Genomic DNA, 11429 nt, shown 5'->3' on the forward strand with positions numbered 1-11429 from the left:
GGGGTGTAACCAGTCAGTGAGGTCGCAGAGGGGGAACATGTCCGACCACACAGGTTTCTTTGATACAATAAAAGTATAAAGACCATATTTCAGACAAACAGAGGACATGTGTCCCAAACAGACTTAGCTGACAGTCATTAGACAACAAAACAAGGCAGACCCACCATCCTCTCCTATTAACTGAGGTGAGCATGAAGCTCAGAAGGGATATGTGTTTGGGGAGGGCAACAGAAATAGGAGAATGGCAACATGAGAGGGAGGCTAAAGGGGGCACAGCGGGGGGAACATGGCTGCGAAAACAAATGATATAAACACCTTTAATCTTGGTTAGTCAGCTTCACATTAGTTAAAGCTCATATTTCCCTCAGTTGTGGGTTCTAAAAGATACTCTTGAAGGAATCCCCCCCATGCATATGTTTAGAGAAATGCAGAGAAAAGCTCTGCTCACTACTGACAGATAATCCTGATCCTAAGCCGGCGCTCCGTGCCGCAGCACAGACCCAGCAGCAGATCCACCCTCAGTCTTAGCCAATGTGTTCAGTGGCTGCTGAAGCCAGCCATTCAACTGGCTGCTCTCATCTCCAAGGAAGAGAGCCACACGCTTTTAACCCTTTCTCTTTCCTCTCTAGAGAGAGAGTGTAGAAAAACCGCCACGTGAGTCACAAGCTGCGGCTGATTGAGCGTTTACATTTCGCTGCCTTTCACACGAGCTGCACTCATTCACGTATTTTTCAGTCTCATTTTATGATGCATGTTTTGGGTAAACAAAGGAAAGCTGGTGTTGAGGAGAACAGACTGTTCCACTATAATGGGGTCACAGTCACGTCAAAACAATTATGCTTTGTTATTATGAGGACGTGCGGCTCCACACCTCGATACATTCATCATCCCTGCTCACATTCATGACTTTAGAAGTTTATGGATTCAAATATTGAAACATTTCCAATCACATAAATATCTAAAATCATAGTTTATTAGATGGCAAAGGGGTTTTAGTTTTATCCTCAATTAGTGTGGTTTCCTAATGGGGATTTAAAGGTTTGGGGGGTATGAGCTCATTCCTTAATATTAACTAGACAGAAATTTGGCCATAATTAATATTTACATTTAAATAAGCAGTAGAGTCCTAAAATTAATCTGACACATAATCTGGGGTGTATGAAATGGACATTTATTATACTGATTATTGCTGGGGACTACTTTAATAATTAATTTTTTATTAAATAATGAAAACCAAAATTGTGATAAAAATACATATAGTTTTTAATGTTTTCTATCTGAAATAAACATGTTTCTAATGAAACTTTGATTTAAACTATTTCAGATATAATAATACATTAAAATTGCCTCTTTCTAAGAATGCCCCCTCCATAATACTAACAAAGTTTTAAAAATGCTCAGTTTATAAGGCTTAAGCTGTATTTAAAGGGGCCCAGTCATGTACTATGACTTTACTAACTTCCACACTAGTAGTTTATTCTGGTTACATACAAAATACTTCCAATCAAATGCTCCTGTTGGCTTATCTTAGAAAATCACCATCTATGTGATGTAAAATTATCTTTTTGCATTTTAAACACAATCTAAAAAAAAAAAAAAAAAAAAAATTTTCTTAAATTGGAAATATACAGACTGGTTTTATGTGATTTTATTTTTTTGGCTAAACAAAAGACACAAATATTTGTTTAAAAATATACCTGGAAGAAAATTGTCGAAAATTTTATTTTTTCTTACACATTTTTTTTTAAAACTAATATAGTTCAAGATGGAATCAGTTGCGTATATCAGTGCTCCTACAAACTTTGTGCTGCAGTTTAATAAATACAAATCCCTCACCTTTCATGGTTCATCTGACTTAGCAATGTGAAACATGATTTTGTTAACTTACATCCTGGAAGGCTCCAATAATAGCAACAATAGTGATCCCAATGAAGGAGAAGGAGATATCTTAACATTTGAGACATTAGGAGGGTTATCTTTCTGAGGGGAACAGGATCTTCTGAGGGAATTTTGTTGTTGTAGTTTTTTCCTTGCAAATTTTTACACACATGCAAACTTGGATTGTTATTGTAGTTTGGCTAAAAAGTTATAAGGACAAAAGAGGCATTTTCAAACACCAATGCATGTAATTTGAACATTGTCAGCATCTTTATACTTGGTAAATTCACCAAACAGCAATAAATCAATGGGGGGTTTTAAAAAGACAGTTGGACTTAGATCTGTTGATTCTTTTCCTCCCAGTCTGGTTCCAGTGACAGCGGTCAGATCCTGACTGATCTCCTGTTATGCAGTTTGTCCAAAGTACAACAGGATCGCATGAAGACTGAGCAGCTAAGCTGCAGAAATACCTGGCTCTTTATCTCATTAGATGAGGTTTCACAGGGAAAGAAGGTGGGGTAGGGCTGCAGAATGAGACCTCCAGTCCCTGAGGCTCTAAAACAGACCGTACCAACAAACCAATGTTACTTCAGGCCCCGAGCGACAGCTACGAATACACCCTGTTAAGATGGAGCCAACAGAGGCGAACAAAGCCATCTGAGCTGTGTGCCAGCCAACACAGAGCCTAACCAAGCTGGGACATGGAAAACAGCAGAAAAGAGACAGCTTAGCAGCCAGAACGCAAGACGGTAAAAAATAGCTTTTTCTAAGAGCAGAAAAAACAACAAAAGTCTACTTATGCAAGCTTAGGTGACTGTCAACCTTTTTCTAAACTGAAGTGCAGATTTCTGTCAAAAAAAAAATAAAACAAAATAAAAAGGAGTCCAAGATTTCATAAACCACACTGTTTCAGTAACCTTTTTTAATTTTTTTAGGTTTCCTTATAGGGCAGCGATGAAGCGACAGCAGACTCAGAGCATTTGGGTTGAGATGACTTTGGATAGAAGAATATGGCCAACAGGAACATGGTGGAGCGCTGGCTGCCAATTAAAATTCCTCCGCCATGACAAGGCTAGCATTTAGCTTCTTATGAAAGAAAGTTTTTGCTGAAGGCCAGAAGAGGGGTTTAAAGGAAACACATAATTGGAAAGTTCAATCCAAAAAGAAAGAAGGATAGAGAACAGTTAATGTGAGAAACATAACAATATGTCTCACAAAATGCTTCAAATCTGCTCTAATATAATTCTCACAGAGAAAGAGAGATAAGAAATAGCCTGAAGAGTGATTTTACTTATTTACTTATTCTCTCGTTTGTCTTTTTTTTATATATATATTTCAAAATTAATTCACAACTAACGGTCAGCAAAATCCGTCAGCATGATCCTGCCACTACTATGCTTGACAGTTGAAGGGTTCTTGGATTTTAAAGCCTCATTATGTTTCTCTAATTTATCCAAATTTATTGTGTTATCATTTAGAGCAGGGGATGCTTTGCTAGTAAAGACAGATTGAGGTTAAACTTGTGATTTATAGTTCTTACCATCAAGCTTTCAACGCAGGAATTATGCAGAAGTTTCTTCAATATTTGAACCCATTCCCTTTCGTCTGAGAGTGATCAGTTTCAAGAGGGTACACTGGCCATATTTGGTGTTAAAACTTGAAGATCCCAAATATATATCAATAATGCGCTCTGGGACGGATGAAGCTGGCTAACATTAAGCAGGTGGAAACAATCGGCTCTGTTCAAAAGCCAGGTGTGTTCCACAAAACAAATGTTTGCCAGCTAAACCAGTTGCTCCAAAAATGGAGACATATGCTGTCATCTTCTTGGTAGTAACATAACAGTGATTAAAAAGCAGCTCTAGAGGATATTTAACCAAAGAGAGAGAGTTTAAGGTTTTAGTATTGAAAGTTTTAAATTAGTAATAATAATAATACAGCCTCACAAAAAGAACAGTACAAATACTAATAAATCTGATGACTATGTCCATAGTCAGTCTCTGCTTCTAACTTTTTAAAAAAGAGATAAGTGTGAAGAAATAAATACACACATCATAATCCATCCTTCCAGGTTAAGTCAAACAATCATGTGTGATTGTCCCATCAGTGTACCTCTCCCTCCTTGTTTTTGGAAAGATAATCAATACCTTAAAAAACAGGCAACACCAACATTGACTCTCCCAGCAGATCGGGTTTCACCTCACGTTAGGTGGCGATGGATGGTGCTTCTACCCTGATGACCGCAAACAGCCGTCAATAGCCTGGAGCTGCCTGGTTTCCTTTCTACTAATCAGGACCAGATGTGATAACATGGAGCACTTTCACATCCTCCAGACATGCCTCATCCTTACCCGTGCAGACCAATCTGGTTAGTTTAGAGCAATGAGAGCATTTAAAGAACAGTGCAAACTGATGTGGTAATACTGACTGTGAACTGATTTAACGGATAGTTATACTCCTGCAGCAGTGTGACGCAGTGAGCTTGACGCAGACATTTTTGATTTATGATCAATTTTGAAGCGTGGTCTGCGCTATACGCTGTGGGTCTAGAAACGGCCGAGGCGGTGAGGAAGTGGGGGCGAGTAGTCCGACAATGGAGGGACATAAGGGCGAAAAAGAGCGGGGATCCAGGTGGAAAAAGGGTCCCAGCGTTCGTGCGCACCTCGCTCTTCTAGCTGGTCCAACTTCACGAGTTGTTTTCCGCAATTTCGGTCATAAACACAAAACAAGCCTGCGTCCTGTCTGCGGCCGGCTATAATTTGGGAGAGGTGCAGCAGAGTGTCTGCGGAAGGGGGCGGGGACATCTTTATGTTCACTGCGACACCTACGCAGAGGACCTGGTCTCGAACTATAAATCAGCCTTTATTGTGCAGCTACTTGTCCAGCTTAAATTAGCCTAGTTTAAAGCAAAAATACCATACACTGACTCACTGACAATGATCATCTTGTAAGTAGTAGTCTAGTTGAAAAAAAAAAAGAACAGGGATGGTTTAATTTTTTGTTTGGAAGCATACATAGTCGATTAACCTAAAGCAATATGCATGGTATGGTTGTTACATGTCAGGGTAGTGCATCCTGTGAGTAGTGCACACCCCTAACGTTGTTACGCCGTTCATTGACGTTGACCGAGGCACCTTACATTTAGTGCCTGGACTGGCATGGCTATCACTGCCCCTACATAGTTGGGGACAAATGCAGAGGACAAATTTCCCACAGCTTCATAGTCATGGTAGGACACTTCTTTGATTTTATTTATTTTGCTCAGGCTACTCATAAGACCACAGCCCGCCAAATATTGAAAGGGCAATATTATTGCCATTATGTTAATATATACTAGACATTTTACACATTCAGTGATAAAATGTCCCATGGAATGGTATGGGTCATTTAAGAAGGGGGATCATTTTTAAGATTTTTTTTAAGAATGGGGATGCCATCCCCCCTCATCTCGAGTGCTGGTAGTAAGTATAATAGAGGTGTAGGGAGCAAAAACAGACAGATGTACGGATATTTCACAATGGTTATAAGAACAGATTCGCTGGGTTGTACGCCTTTCCAAAAAAAAAAAAAAACTACTGCTCGTCTCCTACAAGCAAACAGCTACATGAGCACTTTACCCCCATATCGTCCCCTCTGCACTGGCTGCCAGTAAGTGTTAGGATTGATTTTAAGATTTACATTTTGGCTGTTTAAAAGGTCAGGCACCCTGTTATCTAACAGGGCTTTTACACAAACATGCTCAGAGGAGAAGTTTGGGATCAGAACTAGAGGGGTAAACAAATACTGACGACAATGATACAGATTACACTTTGTGTTTTTAAATATACACACCCAATAAATGTCTGACCTAAATAGCCCCCAATTAGCTGCGCTGCATGGAGGAGCAGCTTCTCTGGTGCCCTCGGAAGGCCAGGATGTGTTTTAGAAAAGTGGAGGCCATTACACTAAACATTTGTAACATGATAGAAAGAGACATTGACCCCACTGACTGCTGGATTACGCTATAGACAGATAGCTATATCACAGTTAGCATTCACTTTATTGATGGGCCAAATAGAGTTAGAGCAACATATGCTGTCTATTAATGGTAGTTTTAAATCTCCGTTCAAAGTCTTTGTTAAACTTTTCTCTTTCTTAATTCAGTATCCTCATAGGTTCCTGTTTCGTTTTAACGTATAAATATGTCGAAATTTAATTATGTGTAAGAAAATATCAGTTGTGTTTAATACAGCTGCTTATTGAACTCAGCATATTGTTAAAAAAATATATATTAAGCAATTATCTTTTAAGAAAATGGTTACTTATCAATTAATTAAGTCGATCAATATAACCAATCAACGGTAGATTAATTCAACAATAACAGGCATCACCATTCTGCTGATTTTAGACGTCTCCAAGGTTTGACTTGTGAGCCAAGAAGACAAAGCTTTTCCTATCATTATTCTAAGAATTAGGAACGGTCTTTGTCTTAGAGCAAAGATGGCCGAATCAAATTCCTGCTCTCCACTCACAATAAGAAATCCAGATCCTCGTTATCTAATGAACGAAACACAAATTAGCAGAAATATGTAATTAAACATTCAGAAACTTTGTTCACTCATGAAGGTCCAGTTTATGATCAGTTTGTAGTTTTGGTCTTGAAATTTGAAAGAATCCATTAGATCTGGATATTAGATCTGTCTTACACATTAAAGGGGTTAAGAAAGTAATTGTGAGCAGAAGGTAATTATTAGTTTATCTTAAAGCCAAATTACAGATCAAACAGCAAACAAAAAGCAGCAACAACTTGCAAAAATCAAATCCCCACACCCAGGAGAAAAACTAAACAAGTCACCCATGCATCCAGAAAAGCACCAACTTCATGATTACAGGGGTTCATTACTGGGGTTATTTTATTATTTTATTTCCTGGTTACCACTTGTTGGATGCTCTGATTAAACGGCTGCAGCAGGGCTCGGTTAAGATGACTCGGGGAACAACAGGAACCGTAAACAACTTCATTAGCCGGCTCCTGCCTCCGCTAATAGAACGAAAACACATCAACGACATGAAAAAGCACTTTTTGTTTTTAATGTCAACCCGACGCCACCGTCATCCAAAACGCAGGATATCCAGTTTGTCCGTGACTAGAATAGAAATGATAAACACCGTGTTCTCATTGATGGGCAATTACGTCGCCTGTTTGGCAGGCAAATGACGCACGTCATGGCCCTGAATCTTCATTTCCTTCCGGATATCAGCGGCAGGTTAGAATAATAAATAATCACTGACCTAAACCCCAACTCTGACTGAAAAATGGCATTAAACACAAATTTGTTCCTTTGGCAACATTACATTTTTTGGGCTTATTTTTTTTCTTTAAGCTAATTCAAATATTTTTCATTCTGTATAAAGTTGTGAACGGAAGACAGAGTTTTCCCTCTTTAATCTTCTAATACAATAACTATAATTTGATCTAAGAGACAGCTTGATATTAAGAAATGGGAATAAGCTAGGTACAAACAGTCAAAATGATCAAAGTTTGGGGAATTTTAATGAATATATATATATATGAATATAGGAAGACCACAATAGGAAACTTGGCTTTGTTGCTCTGACAAAACCCTGATGAACAGACAAAACTAATTTCTATGTTTTCTTTGTATGTATGTTTTTTGGTTTTGTAAATTAAGGCTGGGCAACCAACTTTCCAAAACTGACTACAAAAATAACTATAGATCAGGGCTGGATCGTTGGTTGAAAAACACATATCTTATGTCATGAGCCCGGAGCAAACCTCTCAGGTCTGCTATGTGGTTCCGATTTGTCCTGCATTCAGGAAAAAAAAGAAAAAAAAAAAGAAGAAAAAAAAAAACGGAAAAATGATGGAACCAGAAAGCAATTACCTCTTACCACTAGCAGTGATGCACCTATTTTTCCTTTTAAAAAAAGTTAAATACTTTCCCTAAATCAGTCTTCTGTATTTTATCTTGCAGGTCTTATGAGTTAAAAATTGAATTAAACTGCTCTCATCTACAGATTCCCAAAAAAAATCTCAAACAGCAGAAGCAGAAAGTGGCATGTTATTTGAAATAGGACTTGATGTTGCATCTTTTGGATTCTGGACTAACTTCTTAAGCTTTTTACAAGTTACTTCAAAATCTTCCATTAAACCATCTATAAATGAACGTTATGTAAAAAAAATAAAATGTAAACACTTGGGTTATTTTATTTTTTTATAAAAGTCATAATTTGTTGATTTAATAACATTTAATTAGAATAGTTTTAGGATGAAAGGTCCAGCTCAAGTATTAATCTTAAGTTACCATAAAACAGGTAAAAGGCCTGTTTCATCAGCCAGAGGAGGAAAAAATCAAACTGTCAGGTGGAGGAAAAAAGAAAAAAGAAACTAATCAAAACTGAAGAAGAATTTCATATAAATAAAAATTGATGTTAAAAAAACAAAAACAAAAAAAAAATGCTGCTTTTATTTGGGCTTAGAAAGAAACAAATCTGTTGAAATGTTCTAAAAATGTAAAGACAAAATTTTAGGGTGCTAAAGATCTTTTTTTATTATTATCTAAAGACAGGAAAGACGGCTTGAATTTAAACAGATTAATTGATTTTAAATAATTAGATAAAAAAACGAAAAACCCCTTACAAGGAACAGATTCCATCAAAAGAGATGGCTGACACCGATTTCAGCTTTTCTTTTAAGGTGAACTGTTGATCACAATTCTGACCGATGCTGATTACATTTTTTTAAAGGATTGTGAGGTGGAAAATGCACAAAGAAAATTTATGATAGTTGTATTAGTTTCATATTAAATAAGGAAATTACAAGATTATTACCATTTATGTATCAAATCATAAAAACATAATCTGCTGTTTATTATGAGGAAAGAATAAAATCCACCAATTTGATTTGTAAAGAGTACAATCTACATCCTTTCTGTTTAAGGATGAAGTTGGAAACTTAAGTAAATTTAAATTTGATATCTAATAAATAGGGAGGGAAATTGATTTTACACCATTTGTTCTTTCAATACTAATCAAAAAAGCAGCAGGTAAAGAGCCTGCTATTATTTGTATGTATATTCACACATTGCATTGTGCAACATATTCCCCGTTACTTCAAAGAAAACCGCTTGTAATAACATAGACAAAGAAACATATTTAAACTATCAGCAGAACAGCAGTGATTGGGCTAAATCGGAACAGCGGTGGCCCGGGGTGGGGGGGAAGAAACACCAGTCAGCTCAGCTTCAACAAATGCTTGAAATGTCTGGGATTCCATGGGAAAAGGCTCCAATAGCTGCACAGAGTGGGTTTGTAGGTGCAACTCCACAAAAGTGAGTTCCAGAGCAGTTAAGTCAGTCTAAAGAAAAAAAAAAGACATATGTGGCGGGTGTGTGTAAGGAGCTGTAAGGCTAGCTTAAGGTTTGGAAAGAAGCATTGTACGATACGTACAGCCCTAGAGTTGGAAAAGGGGGGGAGGAAAGCATATTTTCACTACTTTAATTTTTGTCAGATGTGATCTGGTGACTGTGTTGCATCCTGGATAATCCACCAATATCTTAACAGTAAATTAGTAGAACAGCCAGATCAGAAACACAATGCTTTTTTTAGTCTTTTATTGAAGATTTACCGAAAATCAAGTAGCCTCTTAACTTATCAGCAATGGTGGTGAACACAGAATGATACCCAGTGGTGGATGGCACTCTTGGCTGGTTTACACTTCAACTGTTGCTATGGGCTGTTTAAATAAACAGCAGCTTAAACTGAAAACTGGTCCCAAAAAAAAACTCATCTTATAACAGTTTTTAGTCTTTTTAATGAGATAACAGAAAACGTGCGAAGGTGACAAGAGCTGTTCAGAGGAAGTCAGAAGCCTGGATCTTAAATCTAATTCAGAAGGTGCAAAAAAACAACTCAAGAAGTTATGCAATGAGGGTATGCACTTATGCAACAAGGATAATGCAGATTTATTTCTTTTAAATACATTGATATTTAACTTGAACTGTACAGAACGACTATTACATATGAGATGGGCTGTGAAATGAATTTAAACCTGATTTAAACCAGTCATCAAAAGCAAATAGTTACAATTTTTCTTTGCCATATTCTTAATGTGTCTAACATTACCATAGAAATCTTTCTATCTCCCCAGAGACAGGGAGCAGCAGCCATGTTTGTACACATCCTGTCTTGCTGACCTCCAGGGGTCAAATATCAGATGTATTTTGGTCTAATGATGTTTCTGTGCTACCGAGCCTTTACTCCAGCCCTCGCCATCCATTCATAACTTCATAGCGGAAACACACCAACAAAGGGAGGAAACAATTGAGGAGAACTTGGCCAGCTTCTACAACCCCCATTGTTTGGAGTGGAAACGGACTGCTGCGCCAGCGTCAGCTGTTACGTTTGGGAGCTGCTGCAAGGTCAGCGGAGAGGTTCACAGAGGTTTACACTTAAACAGGCCCCGTCCTCTGCCTCGCATGATGACCGGCCGTCATGCTTTTCCTTCCGATATGGCTGAAATGAATGACCGATGTGCTCATATTCACGACTACATCGCACTGTTACTCCCCTGTATCCTGGCAACAACACCAAACAGAGGCCGTCCTCTGTCTGCACAGATGCAGAGGTTATATCCGCATGAGATTTATAGCGCCTGTTACTGTTACACACACATACAAAGACCCTCACCTACCCATCAAATCGCTCCTGGTGATTGGTGGAGAGGCTTGTGACATGCACTAAGGGTAAATTTGGACCCTCTGTTAGGAGAAAAGGTCGTGTCCTCCTTACCCAACATGGGTCATCCATAGTAGAGGCCTAATTTGAAGAGGTCAACAAAACAGACACCCTGCAGAACAAGGAGTTAGGAAAGCCTCAACTCAATTCAATTCAGTTTATTTATATAGCACCAATTCACAACATGTCATGTCGAGGAACTTTACAATTTAACCAGATCATACAGCCAGATTCATTCAAAGTTTTCTATCTAAGGAAAACCAGTTGATTGCATTGACTCATTGGCTCGAAGGCAATCCCTCACACTAAGCATGTTTGTAGCGACAGTGGAGAGGAATGACTCCCTTTTAACAGGAAGAAACCTCCAGCAGAACCAGGCTCAGTGTGAGCGGCCTGGTTCAAGAAAACCGACTGTGGTTCAAGGAGACAGAAGCAGACAAACAGTAAGAACCATAGATACACAAGGCAACTGTCAACCAGCTCCACAGGCAGCACCGTCCAGGAAACACACAGCCAGGATGGGGCCGTCTGCGGAGCTGGTTTACAGTTGCTTTTTGGCTTCAACTCAACAAAATACCAATCAGGTTAAAGAAGCGAGAGAAATTTATCATCATATGGGACCTCATTATGTACATATATATATATATATACACACATATATATATATATATATATATATATATATATTAGGGATGGAACGGTTTATAAAAACCGTCCGAACCGTTCAGTTCGACTGCCTTGGTTCGATTCGGGTGTGTTTCATTCGGTTCATGCGCTGCTCCTTTTTCTCATGGGCGAAGCATGTACACTCCAGA

The 11429-nt window shown here is 38.3% G+C and overlaps 1 protein-coding gene across 1 annotated transcript in view; it reads right to left on the reverse strand.

Annotated features, from left to right (window-relative positions):
* Positions 1-11429, reverse strand: part of insr (insulin receptor) — a 63641-nt gene that overhangs the window by 32075 nt on the left and 20137 nt on the right. The window lies entirely within an intron of this gene.

This window comes from Cyprinodon variegatus, unplaced genomic scaffold (assembly GCF_000732505.1).
Source record: "Cyprinodon variegatus isolate N-32 unplaced genomic scaffold, C_variegatus-1.0 Scaffold471, whole genome shotgun sequence".
Taxonomy (NCBI): Eukaryota; Metazoa; Chordata; class Actinopteri; order Cyprinodontiformes; family Cyprinodontidae; genus Cyprinodon; species Cyprinodon variegatus.